The 13,852-nt window shown below is 43.2% G+C and overlaps 1 protein-coding gene across 2 annotated transcripts in view; it reads left to right on the top strand.

Moving 5' to 3' along the window:
• Positions 1–10,301: 10,301 nt before the first annotated feature.
• LOC109869226 (zinc finger and BTB domain-containing protein 46) overlaps positions 10,302–13,852 on the top strand; it is an 84,368-nt gene continuing 80,817 nt past the window's right edge. Inside the window, exon 1 of one of the 2 annotated variants that reach the window (XM_031804092.1) lies at positions 10,302–10,706. The gene's annotated coding sequence lies outside the window, so the exon portion shown is untranslated. The remainder of the gene's footprint in view (positions 10,707–13,852) is intronic. The other variant, XM_020459212.2, reaches the window with a different exon arrangement.

Raw genomic sequence — 13,852 nt, 5'->3', positions numbered from 1 at the left:
TGTGTGTGTGTGTGTGTGTGTGTGTGTGTGTGTGTGTGTGTGTGTGTGTGTGTGTGTGTGTGTGTGTGTGTGTAGGGGCCTTGAGGCCATCTGGACATAGAGGCTGGAGAAGGAACAGCAAAATGAGAAAGAGAGAAACCTTTCAAAAGCCCACTCTCCTCTTTCCCACCACTTACCCCCTCAGACCCCCCACCTCCCACCTCTCCTGGCCTCTGTCAGCAGGGGTCAGTTTATGACTCTCTCCACTCGCTTTCCCCTCTCTCTCCTGACCTCCCCCTTTCTCAATCTCTCTCTCCCTCTATCCATCTCCCTCTCTGACCTCCTGCAGTCTCACTCTCCTCTCTCTTTCTTTCTTATTATTCTACCTTTATTTCAACAAGGAACACAGACTGAGACCAAGGTCTCTTTTACAGCTGGGTCCTGCGTATACATGTTTACACATACAGTTTAGCTACAGTGATTAAGAAACTACACAAAACCACACAGATAACACACAAAAAAATGTAATACAACATCAAATTTCATTTACACACAGGTTATTCTACTAACAGCACAAGAACTTGCATTACCCGAAACAGTTACAAGCAATACAAAAATAAAAATCCTACAATAAATATTTAAAAAGGAGGGACAAGAGTCTAAAGTTTAAGTTTAGTCTGCAATCTATTCCAGAGGCAAGGAGTGCAGCCAAACCCAACTCTATGGAAATCACATGGGCCTCAAGTGTAATCCGTGCTTGAGACCTGGTTTTAGGAATTCTAATTCTAATATTGATGAGTGATGATAAATAAGAAGGTAGCTTATTCAGAAGTGCTTTATAGACAAACATGAGAGCATGTTGTTCTCATCTCACGAACAGCGAAGTCCAACCCACATTATGATACAAAACACAGTGGTTACGTTCTGTAGCTAACACCCGTAATAAACCTAAGTGTGCAATGATAAGTAGCATCCAGCGATTTAAGTGTTGATGCCGTAACATGCATGTAAATAATATCACCATAATCTATAACAGACATAAAAGTAGCACAATTTCTCTTCTATTTGTAGAGGACAAACATGTCCTGTTTCTATAGAGGAAGCCCAGCTTGATGTTTAGCCGTTTACAGTTTGCCAAAATGCATTTAAAAGACAGTTCATCATCCAACCATGTCCCTAAGTATTTATATGCAGAGACCTGATTCATTTGAGAACCATCTAAGCTCGTAAGTGTAAGTGTATTTTCAACCAACTTTTTGAACCTATTATAAATCATACAATGTGTTTTCTTTGCATTTAAAACAAGTTTCAGCTGTATGAAAGACCGGTATCTATACTGGTTTATACTGGTATCTCTCTTTCTTTACTCACCACTCAGCTCTCCCCTCATTGTTTGACCCACTTTCTCTCCATCTCTCTCTCCCTCTCTCCATCTCTCTCTACCTCTTTTCCTCTCTCTATCCATCTCCCTCTATGACTAGCTGCTCATAGAGACTGTATTGATTAGGGTTTCTATTTACCTCCAATGCTCTGCTACTCTCCTTCCCCCTCTCTCTCTCTCTCTCTCTCTCTCTCTCTGTGTGTCTCTCTCTCTCTCTCTTTCTGTCTGTCTGTCTGTCTGTCTGTCTGTCTGTCTGTCTGTCTGTCTGTCTGTCTGTCTGTCTGTCTGTCTGTCTGTCTGTCTGTCTGTCTGTCTGTCTGTCTGTCTGTCTGTCTGTCTGTCTGTCTGTCTGTCTCTCTCTCTCTCTCTCTCTCTCTCTCTCTCTCTCTCTCTCTCTCTCTCTGTGTGTGTGTCTCTCTCTCTCTCTTTCTGTCTGTCTCTCTCTCTCTCTCTCTCCCTCCATCTCTCTCTCTCTCTTCCCCTTTCTCTGTCCTTCTCTCTCTATCTCTCTACATTCTTTGTTTCCCCAGTGCATAGTTCTGCTTAAGTCTGTTTGATCACACTGTGTTTGTGTCTAGCTGCCTGCTGTTTTAATTAATTACTTCATTTACTGTAAACCCCCACACACACTGACACAATGACACACACTGACCGACACACACACACACTGACACACACTTACACACACTGACTGACACACACACACACATACACATTGACAAACACACATACACCGACACACACACACAGTGACACACACACACACACATTCCCACACTGACTCACACATACACACACACAGACACACACAAACACACACACACATGCCTCTATGCACACTACCACATGCACAACATACAAATGCATACACATACAAACCTGCCACACACGATCACACACACACGTGCTCAGTTTGTCTTCTTAGTATTGGGTGTGTTGGCTACTCAGTATTTGTGTGTGTTTTCAAAAAGGCCCATCAGTGTCAAAACATCATTCTTAGCAGAGCACACCTTAAGAACCCTGAGTACTTTAAGGGGATTTACACACACGCAACCACACACACACCCAGGGCTGGGCTGGGATATACTCCCACCACAGCCAGCTGAAGGGAGAGGAGATGAGGTATAGAGAAAATTAGAAACCAAATTAGAGGAACTGGTCAGGCGAGGAGTCGAGGCAGAGGAGAGGGGGAATGTAGGAGAGGAGTAGGAGCGGAAAGGATGGGGGGAGGAGGGGAAGGACAAACAGAGCCTGTGACCTGGGGAGGGAGTGTCTGAGAGCTTTCCCAGCATGCATCAACAAGGAGGTTGCTGAGAGAACAGAAAGATGAGTTAATACAAAATGAAAAAGTGTTTGTGCGTGTGTGTGTTTTAGTGGGAGTCTACTCACACACACACACACACACACACACACACACACACACACACACACACACACACACACACACACACACACACACACACACACACATACACATTAATACCATTCCCTCCCAGCTTTCCAAAAAAGCCATCTCCCAACCATTGCATCCCACGCGTTCCCACCATGCCTCTCCCTGAGCCCAGAATCTGGGAATGTTTTAACCCTTTCCATTACGTCCTCTACTCTGGCCGGGGGAGTTAGCGTACACACATACTCTAAAATGATGTATTTTGAAAATGGATAGACGGGGTCCAGTTCTCCCCTTCACCCTGAACCCTGATTCGTCACACATGCCATACAACTACCTAACATGCTAAATCTCTTAATATCTTCAACAGCAACACAAACATGCAACCAAACGCACAAACAAAAACATATGACATGCTCCTACCACCATGACCCCCACCCCTGCAGTACATCCTACATCTCTTTCATGTAAGTAAGCGGCTTAAACACCTACAGGCTGTGACATCAAGGCCCCACCCACCTCTGACTGCTGTTAGAGAAGGAGAACGCAGAGCTGTAAAGGAGAGCATGTATTCTCTCTATTCTCTCCTTCCCTCTCTTCCTGGCGTTGCCAGTGTGAGCTTGGTTAATGGAGAGCTAAGGCTGTCCCCTCACATTAGCCTGGGCCGAACCAGACAAGCCTTCATCCCCCTCTCTCTCCTCCTCCCCTCCTCACCCCCCTCTTTCTTCTCCTCCACTCAGCTCTGGCATCAGTGCAGGTCCCCAATCTCTAAGAACGAGAGTTCCCCTTGTGACAAGGCCAGAAGAGATAGCAGAGGGAGGGAGGGAGGGAGGGAGGGAGGGAGGGAGGGAGGGAGGGAGGGAGGGAGGGAGGGGCAGCAGGATAGGGAGGGAGGGAGGGAGGGAGGGAGGGAGGGAGGGAGGGAGGGAGGGAGGGAGGGAGGGAGGGAGGGAGGGAGGGAGGGAGGGAGGGAGGGAGGGAGGGAGGGAGGGAGGGAGGGAGGGAGGGAGGGAGGGAGGGAGGGAGGGAGGGAGGGAGGGAGGGAGGGAAAGCGATACATACCGCAGGAGGCAGCTATGATGTAACAGGGAATTTGCCTGGCTTGGGTAGAGACAGAGTGTAATGTTGGAATGTTTCTGTTGGGTTGTCACAGGTTGACGTCCTGTGGGGAAGCCCTTAATGCCCCAGTGTTTGTCTCACAGACCTTATGCAGGTGCCTCATTTATCATCCATGTCATCCATCCATTTCTTACTCAATTCTGGCATACATGGAGATTTTTGCCACAAATGATTGGGATTTATCAAACTGTCACATGCAACATATAAGCATGTTTCCATTGATAAATAAATCAGAGTTATATTGTATTTGTGCTACAACCCTTTATGGTAACAAAAACATCCTCATTTGCTGTATGATTTGGAAATGTTGGAAGTGGGCCATGTCTGTTTCTAAAAGAAAGCACTATAGTAAACTTGATCACATTTCTGTTGGGGTGTGGGCAGAATCTTTTGCAGTGACTTTTTCAAACTAAAAATGCATCCTGCCTATAGCGAGTGCCAAACACTGGCTGCACATTCTGCATGATTGATTTTATTTTCAAACAATTTTAAAGTAAATGCTACAGCTCACATTATGCAAAATAGGCATTTTTGTTCAATATTTTGTTTATCAATATATGATAGTGTGTCTATCTCCTGTCTTGGAATTGGCTTGGAGAATTATAGACTATGATGTTGTGCTCATATCTCAGTCACAGCAATGCTGCAGCCGCCTAATACTGTCTAGGCTACAGTCTATTTACTTTCGAGCACGCTTGGCTCCCTGCCGTAGTGCAGTTTCCCACTACTCTGCACATTAAGGCTGAGAGAAACTGTTGCTGTTTTAGAGGGATTCTTGAAAGACAGGACAATCAAAACATTCCACAGATCTTTGTTTTAATATTAACAACATTTGAAATATATACTTCCATAGAACAAAGTATCAGCTATCACACTATGTAAAGGAACAACATACTTTTTGATTTGAATTGTGTTTTCTCCTCATAAAAAGCAACTAACTGCATTCACTCCGTCAGAAACGTAAAAGGCATTACATTTTTACAATTATTGTCCAAAAAGTTTTGACATTGATTGTTTAATAATTATAGCATTAGATTATTCAAATATGTAATACAAATCTCCAAACCTCTTTTTTCTTTGTTTAATAACACTACTAAATGCTCCAGGGCTAATTTCGTTAGCATTTTGGCTTGTTTTTCTAGATTTAGCACATAAAACAACATGGAAATGTAACATCTAAATGTATCCCTTAGGTCTAGTACAGTAAATACTTCAGTTGTTTAAGCATATGTTGCAGAACAGAGATTACAATATTTATTCTGAACATTGACAAAACAATAGTTTATGGTTTCACCATGGTGATTACAATATTTATTCTGAACATTGACAAAACAATAGTTTATGGTTTCACCATGGTGATTACAATATTTATTCTGAACATTGACAAAACAATAGTTTATGGTTTCACCATGGTGATTACAATATTTATTCTGAACATTGACAAAACAATAGTTTATGGTTTCACCATGGTGATTCCAATGTTGTTTGTTTAAATCTATCAAAAGTAGAGAACTTTCCAGACAATGAACCTCTGAGCTAATTTCTTGCTATACTACACATTTTGCCATTTTAAAGCTAGTTTCCTGTCATTCTAAACATTTATTTCACGGCTTATGACGTGTTCATATGCCCCATATCTGGGCGGCCTGACCTCCAGGGGGGACCGCAAACAACACGCACCTTTCATTAATGAGGCCCCAGGTCTTTCCCGGCCAAATGCCAGTGATATAATTATAAAGGTTTTACTGCAAACATTACAAACCCGCTGGGTTGTTTATTATGTCAATGACTATATAGTCCCATTTCCTTTTGTGATGGCAGAACTACCAGAAAATATTTTTGGGTGGGCCTTGAGGTCATCGGGTCAAATCAAACAGCTTGGTGAACTGCAGGAGGTCATTAAAGAGAGTGAGAAAGGGAGAGAGCGAGAGAGAGAAGAAAAAAAGAGCGAGTGGGGGGGGGTGACCCTTTCCTGTCCTCCCCTAAGGCACTATGGGTTGGTAAGGAAGGAAGGAAGTAAATGTGAAGAGGAGGAGGAGGAAATATGATAGGTTGGATTATTGTAGCATAGCAACCCAGGTCTCAGTGTGGGTTGAGGGAGAAGTAATATAACATATCGCTGAGAGGTTCCATCGCTTAGAACAACCTCTCAAAATGAACGTGGAAAAACAGGAGCACTTTCTGTATAGAAAAGGGGGAGGTGGGTGGGGGGTCAGGGGGTTAGCAGTGATTGGTAGAAAAATCCCTCTCTCCCTCTCTCCCTCTCTACTGCTCTCTCATACTCTCTCTTTCTCTCTCCCTCTATCTGCTCCTGTGCATCATTAAAACAAGCAGAGTAGTGTTCAGAGCGCTGGGCTGCACAGAGACAGTGACCTCCACAAGCAGGAGATGTTTTTGCTTCAGGGAAGAGAAGGTCGTTTTGTACTCCACTTTTCTTTCTGACTACTTCCAAGGGAGTAAATGAGATTTAGAGGGGGGTAGAGTGGGGAGGGAGAAATGGAAGTGTGAACGGGGTAGAGAAAGAGAGAGAGAGTAGGAAAAAGACAGAAAACACAGTTCTCTGATATGATTCATAACATTGAAATGGACAGAATAGTCTGGACATCCATCATCACGTTATTTTACATAAAGGGAAAAAAATGTAATGGAGTAGAAAGAGACACGGTTTGAGTGAAGAAGAGAAGGAGAAAGGTAGAGAAGGAGACAGGGTCTCATTAAAGTCAAACACAAGACATGCCTGAGTCTGTCCATCTCTACTGGGGAAGGTCACCTCTGGCCGTGGGAGTTACCGGAGAGAAATATAGCCCTGGTGCAAGCTGGCCAGTGGGGGAAAGGTGTGTGTGTGTGTGTGTGTCAGCCCCACAGATGGTGGTGGGCAGCCAAGGCTATTCCTCTTCAAAGAAGAGCGTGACTTCAGGGGTGGGGTTGTCTGTAGCCCAGTCCAGGAGCATCTTGCCAACACATAAAGGACTTGTTCACGGAATGGCCGAGGGACATAGCCTTGCTACCATCAGGGAGGTTCCCAGGGGTGAGATGGGGAAAGGCACTGGTGTGATTACCAGGCTAGTTGTCGTCACAACCACTTTACCACACAATCCATATGTCTTTCTAGATTCTCTCCATATCTGTGTCTATCACTGTCTTTGTGCATTCCCAACCCCTCCCTCCCTGACCACTATTTTCTTCCCCCCCCCCCCCCCTTTCTTTCATTCCCTCCTTCACAGTTCCCAACACTGGTCTGGTCGTCCCTTCTGTCTGTTGGTTGTTGTCTAAGGGAAGGTGGCTTGAAAGAGGACCGACTTTTGCTTTGGTCAGACGTCATTATTGTTAGATGTCATTTCAGCGCCAGGCTTCGCTTTGCATACAAGTCTCTCTAGGGTGGCTCAGACACAGCTGCACTCCATGCTAAATTGATAGTGAAGGGTAGTGGATGGGGCTTTGAAACTGTCCTGTGCTATTTTTATGATAGTTGTCTATTTTCTGTGCCGTTTTATTTGGCGTGATCAATTACGTTGCTGCGTTCCGCAGCAGGGGGGCTAACTGGAGGAGCAATTAATGCTCCACTTCAAAAGGTTTTCCAGATTAGCGTTTATGTACCTCCTCCCTTTGTCGTGGTTCAAACACAAGTCATCGCGAGGAGGCCCGGCTTCACTTCCTGCACTGGATATGATGTGTGTTCCTCTTATTTACATTTTTTTTTTTTTACATGTGTTCTTCAGGCTTCAATAACGACGTTTTGAAGTGGCAACAACATGCTAGCTCTCGTTTATCAAAAGAAAAGTCATGTTAGTAACTCGTGGTAAAGAGGCCCCAAGCACCAGGTCTTGAGTTTGCTAGGGGTAATGTATGCACTCCATACATGCTGACTCCTACTAAAACACTCACACACACAAACACACACACACGTCCATGTTCTGTATTTTTTGGAACATGCTCCAAATGAATAATAACATTAAAAGACAAAACAACTCCACTATATAACCTCCCTCTTAGAAGATAGATTAGTGTTCGCCATTTGACTGAATTAACGTGTAAGTGAGCTAATGAAACCTAATCCCAACTAGGAGAGAGAGGGGGAGAGTGAGGGCAGACGGAAAGAGAGACAGAAAGAGAGTTGGAGGACAGGACAGCCTGGACTGGGTTACGTCAGGGAGAGAAATGGTTGCAAGCATTAGCGGGCGTGGTGTTTCTTTTTAGGGGAAGTGGGGAGAGGCAGGTGTGTGTGTTGTAGAGATATATATAAAGTGAGACTGAAAGAGACAGAGATGGAATGATAGAGAGAAGGCCAGAGAGGGAGAGGGTTAGGGTTAGGGTAGGGAGGGTCAGGCTTGTCGTGTCAGGAGGATTGGAGCAGCCACGTTAGCATGAGGCCGTGGAGCTTTGAGTAAAGCAGCTTGTTCCTGGCAGGGATTCTGTTTGCAGCCACAGCTGCTACACACCAGCATTACACTCACCAACCAGAGGGATAGGAGAGAAAAAAAGAGAGAGAGAGAGAGAGAGAGAGAGAGAGAGAGGGAGAGAGAGGGAGAGAGAGAGAAAAATAAAGAGAGAGGCTGTGTGTGTCTGGGAATTACAGACCCACAGCCTTAATCCACATTGCCCGACAACCTCCTGATCCGGCCCTCGGCTCCCAGCCCGATGAAGAGTGCTTCCTACCCCCTGCTATGTTAGACACGCCTTCACACAATCCTATTCTCTATCATCATTCATATTCCCTATCATCACTCATACACTTCTATTCCCTATCATCACTCATACACTTCTATTCCCTATCATCACTCATACACTTCTATTCCCTATCATCACTCATACACTTCTATTCCCTATCATCACTCATACACTTCTATTCCCTATCATCACTCATACACTTCTATTCCCTATCATCACTCATACACTTCTATTCCCTATCATCACTCATAAAGACACCCTGAGCAAGGCAGTTAACCCACTGTTCCCCGGGCGCCAAAGACGTGGATATGGATTATGGCAGCCCCCCCCACACCTCTCTGATTCAGAGGGGTTGGGTTAAATGCAGGAAGACACATTTCAGTTGAAGGCATTCAGTTGTACAACTGAATAGGTATCCCCCTTTCCCTTTCTCTCGATCTCTCTCTCTCTCTCTCTCTCTCTCTCACACACACACACACACTCTCTCTCATCTCCCTACATCCTCTATACACATACAACACACACTAGCACACTCTCTCTCATCTCCCTACATCCTCTATACACATACAACACACACTAGCACACTCTCTCTCATCTCCCTACATCCTCTATACACATACAACACACACTAGCACACTCTCTCTCATCTCCCTACATCCTCTATACACATACAACACACAAAAAACACACATGCCTCTCCCCACTTCCCCTAAAAACAAACACTTTGCAACCATTTCTCTCCCTGACGTAACACACTCCAGGCTGTCCTGTCCTCCAAATCTCCCTACTTCCCCTAAACAGCCAGGACGTCAGACTGAGAAGATGAGAAGTGCTCTGTCTGTTTATGTCTGATATCAGATTTAGCAATGAGACAGACTTTGGCAAGGGCACTGAAATGGCACCGGCATGAAGGAATCTCATCTGATTGAGACAGACATTGAATTTATAACAGTATATCATCTACAATTGACATGATGTCAATGGTGGTGTTATTAATGTGTTAGTCCTTATTAGTAACTATGATATTATTTCAGTGATTTTACTGGACTGTCATTGTCTGAAAGATGTATGAAACAATGAAAAAAAAATCATTTTGTTTTGAAGGGTTGTCCAAGATGTGAATGTCAGTATTCCTTTACCTTCTGTCTGATTGATGGATAGTTTGCCTGTTTTACCACAAGAGGGTGTAGCTTGGTCCTTGCCTTTCATTCAAACTACACGGTGGACAAAGCTTGTCTTCTGTTCTCACCAACACCCACAGCAGATGCACTCATGTTCAGAACCCCAGTGTCATGCATAAATGTATAGACAAGAGCATACTTCTCTGTGTAGGCTAATAGCTACACTGAGACATGATTTTTAAATAGGAAACGTCCTTCATAAACTGTATTACCATGAGATGGTGTCAATTCAGATGAAACATACACTCAATTGCAGCAGTATATATTTCTTACTTTCAGAAAATCATATGATATACTGAAGATATAGCTGGAACAATAAATGTTAGGTATATTATAGCACGGTACTTTACACCTTACACACAATTCAATTTCAATTGGTTGTATTGTCCATAAGACAACCCAGTTTAGCATAAGAATAAGAATGTTTAACACTTCATGATATTGTTTTCATGACACACTGCACACACAGACAAATACCCGAAATTTGTATTTATTTTAGGATTTCACATCGTGCTACTCAATTGCAATAATGACACTAATATTTCTTTGAGCTGTCAGATAGAGAGTGTCTGGGGGTTGGTCGCTGATGGAACGGCGTGTGCGTTCATGTTGCCTCATTTCCTGAGTCTGCCCAAAGACAGGGAGATACGGGGGGACAGTGCGAGGGAGAGAGCGCCCTGGAGAAAGAGAGCGAAAGAGAGAGGGGGAGAGAGAGACAGACAGACACAGAGGGGGAGGCTGGTTCCTGATACCAAAACACGGAAAAGCAGGGGAGTGAAAGAGAGAGAAAAAAGGCTGGCTGAGACAGGGAGAGAGGGGGAGAAAACAGGGGAATAACACTTAAAGAGACACAAAAAGCGTAGGTGATGAAAGAAGATAATACTATGTTCTTCTGAACATTCCCCTTTCTTTATCTCTCACGCTGTCACATCGGATTGGACTCCAAAGAATCGACACCACGTCTATCCCAGACCCCATGGGTTAACAGGTATGTCTGCCATGCTCTTTCATTGCTTTTCCTTCATCAGCCCTTCCGTTTCTATTCAATTGCCTAGTGTCAATGTATGTATTTTAAAAGCTGCTGATTTTATACGGAGACGCTGTCACAAGGTTCAGGCTATGTGCTTCATTTTACAACAATGTCATTTTCATAATAGTTTTACGTTCAGATAGAGAGCGTGCTTGCGCACACGTTATAACCATTGAACAATGTAACTCTTCTGAATGCATGTGACAAGTTGAAGCGGTGTATCGTGGTTTTACGGTTAATAACGGGTGGTTGTCGGTGTGTTGGTATCATGTCACGGACCGCACAAGTGTATTTTGACAGTTCTTCGGTGCGATGCATTTAAGCATCATGCTAAAAGTAGTCCGCCTACCTGTTTCATGTTGCCGAGCTAACTGACAAGCCAGATGTCTACTTGCGTGTATGTTTCTTGTTTTTGTTATTATGAGATGCAGTCATTTGCTAATGTAGGATAATTGTGCACTTGCATGAGATTGGGAAAACACGATATAGGCTAAAGGCACATGTATTTGCAGAATAAAACGCTCTAACCATAGGCTATTTGTTTCCGCTGTAAAGGAACCCCTCTTTCCCTGACTGTATTTGTTAACCCGCGAATGTTGAGTTAACTGTCAACGTTTTGACCCCAATATTCTAGGTCTTTGCGGGATTGTCACGCAGTGAGCTGTCACTGATCGTGATGCCTTGGCTGTATATCGTTCTATGCGGTCTGTCGGGGTATTTAAAGGCTCAATGCAACCATTTTTATCGCAATATCAAATCATTTCTGGGTAACAATTCAGTAACCTACTTTTATTTTATATTTATTTATTTTAAAAATCTATTAAAAATAAGCTTCTTAGCTAAGAGCAATTTCTCAAGCACTAATTTTGCTAGGACTGTCTGGAAGTAGTCTGATTGAGGGCCCTAATTGAGGTTAATGGGAGGGATATGTAACCTGAAAATTAGCTGTTATTGGCAGAGAGGTTTGAAACACTCTTTGTTATTGGTCTATTAACTTTTACTGCTTGGTGATGATGCCAGGCAGGCCAAAACTCCATCCCACCAAAACAGGCTGACATGTCAGGTGGTCTTTTCAAACAGGCTTACACTAAAAGGCTTTATCATTCTTTTTTATAAGTTCACAGTATTATTGTAACCTCATAGTGTGGAAATATTAATAAAACTTAGCTAATCACGTTTTTGACTGCCCTGAGCCTTTAAAATGAAATGCTGGCAGTTTGGCAGGCAAGGGCTTAAACCCCCCACCCCTTCTCCTTCCCTCGGTTAACCTCTGAAAGGGGGATTTCTCCAGCTGGAAATTTCTGCTGCGTCAACACCCAACCCCAGAGTAGGCTACCAGACAAGAGAGGGAGAGTTCAGGTTTCAGACTCAATGGTTTTTGGGCAATGTTGTAGCGATATGCAATATTAATCTGATCCGTCCGCAGGCGCTTCTTGAGTTGAGTTGAAAGTGTTGCGTCAAGTGTTTTCATTTGGTGCTGAATGAAGCTGAAATGCCAAACCGTTCTGCTGATATGCTTTGCCCGTCTCTCGGTTATTGTGTGTGTGTCTCTGTCGGTCTGTGTCTGCCCCCTCAGAGTGGTCAGTTCCGTCTTCCTCCATTTTCTACCGTGCTCAGAAAATGAAAGGGGAACAACACCACTTTATTCATGCGCTGACAACAACACAATGTCTCGGCGCACCGTGCGCCAGGTGCGATGTCAACAATGAAGTCGCGTAAATCGTCTGTCTGATCAGATCTATCGATGTCTGATGTCCTATGCTATACCTTTCCCACAACAGTCTGCTAATATGTTTTCCCCTAACCTTTTGTATTTCGATCATTTAACTCCTTGTTAGTTCTAACATTTAATTGCAAAATCACACTTGTATTTGGTTTCCTCCTAGACTTACATTTGACCTCCTAAACCTAAATATGCATCAGTGTTTTATTATTCCGAGATTCTGATCATATTTTATAGACCTAATAACTTTCATTTATAGCCTAAGCATTTAGACCTATACATGCGTTAAAAACCTATACATGCTCCCGAGTGGCGCAGCGGTCTAAGGCACTACCTCTCAGTGCTTGAGGCGTCACTACAAACACCCTGGTTCGATTCCAGGCTGTATCATAGCTGCCGTGATTGGGAGTCCCATGCAGCGGCACAGCGTCTTCAGGGTTTGGCCGGTGTAGGCCAAGACTTGCCTAGTTAAATAAAGATTCAACAAAAAAACCATTATAAATGCTATTCAATTAAAGTTCTAAAGAATTTAAAACCACACAATCTGTATGTTGCTTTGTTTTGCATCAACCATGGTGGTTATACCTACTAAATAAACAATTATTAGGCCTACCATTTAACATCTTGGTCACAAAGATGTGTAAAAGTAATATATGAAAAATCTAATATATGAATATATTTTTTGATTTTATTTTTTTAAACACACTTGTGTCAGACTATTTGAATGATCTATCACAGTATAAGTTAAAACAATAGCCTGTCATAGGCAGGTTCCTTTATTAGTCAACACAATTGGGTAAAATGGAGAGATGGTCAGAGAGAGAGAGAGAGGAAAGAAAAACAAGGCCAAGATTAAATTGTTAAAGTAGCCAATGGAAACCTGGACTGGTTCCTAATTTGGGAGGTGTCAAGCATGGCAGCTAGTACGGAACCCTCGTTAACAGTGACGTCTTCACCTGGGTGAATATCTGCCAAGGTGTAAGCTAATAAGGAGAGGCTGAGCCTAATTTGATAAGCCTGCTGAAGTCTTCAATTATGCAGCTATACAGTATGTGTATTTATTTAATGACTGTTAATGAATTACTAACAGTTAACATAATATTCATTATATTTGTTATATGTTTCTTAAAACTGCATTATTGGTTAAAGACTTGTAAGTAAGCATTTCACTGTAAGGTCTACCTCTGTTGTGTTCGGCGCATGTGACAAATAACATTTGATTTGATTGTTCTATTTAATTATGTGGCTAAAACGACAGTAGCCCTATAATTCTATAAACGTCTTTTGTGACATTGTCAGGTGTATTTTAGGGGCCTGGTTGTAATCTGGTAATGGGATGTAATTTCAACCAGAAAACCACCAGAATATGACGTATTTCATG

Source organism: Oncorhynchus kisutch, linkage group LG24, assembly GCF_002021735.2.
Source record: "Oncorhynchus kisutch isolate 150728-3 linkage group LG24, Okis_V2, whole genome shotgun sequence".
Classification (NCBI taxonomy): domain Eukaryota; kingdom Metazoa; phylum Chordata; class Actinopteri; order Salmoniformes; family Salmonidae; genus Oncorhynchus; species Oncorhynchus kisutch.
Note: the sequence above shows the minus strand (reverse complement) of the source record. Positions and strands in the feature narration are given on the sequence as shown.